Source organism: Pinus tabuliformis, chromosome 5_2, assembly GCF_031772625.1.
Source record: "Pinus tabuliformis cultivar Carrire ecotype Pingquan chromosome 5_2, CPIR1, whole genome shotgun sequence".
In the NCBI taxonomy this organism is placed as follows: domain Eukaryota; kingdom Viridiplantae; phylum Streptophyta; class Pinopsida; order Pinales; family Pinaceae; genus Pinus; species Pinus tabuliformis.
This window is the reverse complement of record NC_142306.1, coordinates 392,264,187-392,266,812: the sequence shown is the minus strand read 5'-3', so window position 1 is coordinate 392,266,812 and position 2,626 is coordinate 392,264,187. Positions and strand designations below refer to the sequence as shown.

The 2,626-nt window shown below is 43.6% G+C and overlaps 1 pseudogene; it reads left to right on the top strand.

Annotated features, from left to right (window-relative positions):
• Window positions 1-1,564: 1,564 nt before the first annotated feature.
• On the top strand, window positions 1,565-2,269 carry LOC149159157 (uncharacterized; annotated as a pseudogene).
• Window positions 2,270-2,626: the final 357 nt, after the last annotated feature.

The window sequence follows — 2,626 nt, the reverse complement described above, 5'->3', positions numbered from 1 at the left end:
CTGCAGATATTTTATTCTTGGAAACACTTTATTGCAGGGCATTGGAGAACTTCAACTTCTCCACCCATATCCCCAAAGAGTGTAGGCACCTCCTCATTGAGTAAGGCAGTTTCTCACACAACAAAAGCATTGCCCAGCGGAACAGCCGACTCAGGCCGGCATAAAGGGTGTCCCTGTGTTTTGGGCTGGAACTCCATCAATGTTGAAAGAAAGCTTATCACTACAACAAATACCCAATCAACGTTCTTTGATAGCAATAAGCCTAGGCCACCCCATTTGAAAAGGGGGGAAATTGAATCTTCAACCAGACGCTAAATTGAATTCTCACCTGGACGCCATCATCGAAAGCTTGAAAGACCTTCTCTTTACAACTCTCTTGACTAGGTAACCATTCTTACAGATATTGACTGTAGGTAAACCGTTCTTACCACTAATGCATCTCTTGCGGACCATGCCGTCCCGCAAGTTTTCCTTTTTCATGCTTTTGAAGTAAGAAACCTTGGGAAATAACTTATCGCCGAGCTCTTCCTTTGTTCTGGATGTCTACGGAAATGACTTTTTCTCCAAGTCCTCCTTTCGGCGTGGGGAACAACAACCATCCTCTCCTATTCCTAGAGATAGATAGTTGTAGGTTCTGCTCAACAAAAGAACATCTGCCCTTTACAAATGCATGCAGGTCTGGTACGAAAGGAGAGCTACTATCCCCATGTCAATGACTGGGTAAACTACAATTATTGGTGCTACTTGCGACTATACGATGTTCGTTTTACTAGCTGAAGTGGTGTTCGTTCTGCTGGAGTTGCACAGGTAGCACCATTCCTCTCCGAAGCCTCCAACAGAGTTCCCAACCAGACAAGGAGCTATGTAGAAATGCTTAAAATGGAAAAGGGTACATGACAAGTGGGTGGCATGCAATAACTGCGTGAATGGGTTTAACCTCATGGCTAGCATGCACCTCGAAAATCCAAATATTTTGACATCGTTATGACTCTATGATACATCATGAACGGTATATCGTGTATCTAGAATACGTGGGAACAATGTGTCTGGATCCTTGGTCAACCTGGATCATTAACCCTCCATGCAAAAACTCATTGAAAGAAATCATCTCAGATAAGTGAAACATGGCCCCACATATTGTTAACAGCTTCCGCTGGATCACGAGAGCTTCCGACCAAATATGCCATGCGGTGCACTCATAATAAATCCGTTGTCACTTGTGAATGTAACTTCGTACAAATGGTAAACTAAATGTACTACATATTATTGGTAATGCCTATTAAATTAGCAGGAAATTTTGCATTGACCTGTCCTCTTATGTGTGGGACAAATATCATATCCTCTACTGTGTCTCGGGCCTCGTTACCTCCCAATTCAATACCAATTTCACAACTTCAGCCTTTTGTCCTATTCAGCTTGCCAGCCCATGTGTGTAAATTCATTTGACTGGAAGATGAAGATGGATGCTTTAGTTTTTCCCATTTTCTTCTTCATGCATCGCCATCAATATTATTTTTCTTATTGATGAAGAGATGCAGAGTGAGCTGAGAACAAATACTGGGTGATGTCATTGGTGTGCAGAATCCCCTTGCTGGAATGTGTGTATTGCCTAGCCTGTGCGCGATGGGCGTGGAAGCGATGCCTGCATACCGGCGAGCAAGACAGCGAGTGATGGGGCTATGCGAGGCAGGAGGAGTTCGAACCTGTGCCCCGTCTCTGCCGCCTCATCCTTTCCGTATACGAAGACGACATAAGGAAACCCAAGTGGGCTCCTCCAGGAGGTTACGGGATCAATCCGGAGTGGATCCTCAAGAAAGTCACTTACGAGCAGACTGGGGGCCGAGCTCCTCCTTATGTTATCTACTTGGATCATGAAAATTGCGACATTGTGTTGGCAATCCGAGGCCTGAACATGGCGATGGAAAGCGATTATGCCATGCTCTGGGACAACAAGCTCGGCCAGAAGATGTTCGACGGGGGTTTTGTTCATAATGGGCTCTTGAAATCCGCTGCCTGGCTTATCGACAATGAGGGCGATACAATTAAAGAATTGATCGAGGAATACCTGAATTACACTCTCACTTTTACTGGGCACTCGCTTGGGTCTGGTATAGGGGCTCTACTGGCTTTGATCGTGGTCAACAACAGGGACTTGTTGGGTGAAATACCTAGGAATCAGATTAGATGTTTTGCATTTGCTCCGGCCAGATGCATGTCTCTCAACTTGGCTGTCAAATATGTTGACATTGTCAACTCTGTTGTGTTATAGGTATGGTTTAATTTTTTCTTTTACTTGCATTATTTTTTTGGTTTCAAACTATAATCACAATTATGCCTTCTCTGCCAGTGACAATCTGGAAGATGGTTTCTGGATGCAAGTTCTCAGGTTTGAATCTTGATGCGATATCATCTTCCATGGCTTGAGATGTGTATGTGCTTTGTAGGTTCCTTCCTTTTGATTGTTGTCTTTGTAATACCACCTTAATTGCAAGCTTACAGAAAAATCGAAGTGGCATATTCTATGTTGCAGATTGTTGTCTTTGTAATGCCACCTTAATTGCAAGCTTGCAATAAAAATCAAAGTGGCATATGCTCTGTTTCAGATTTGGTTCCACAGCCTAGATTA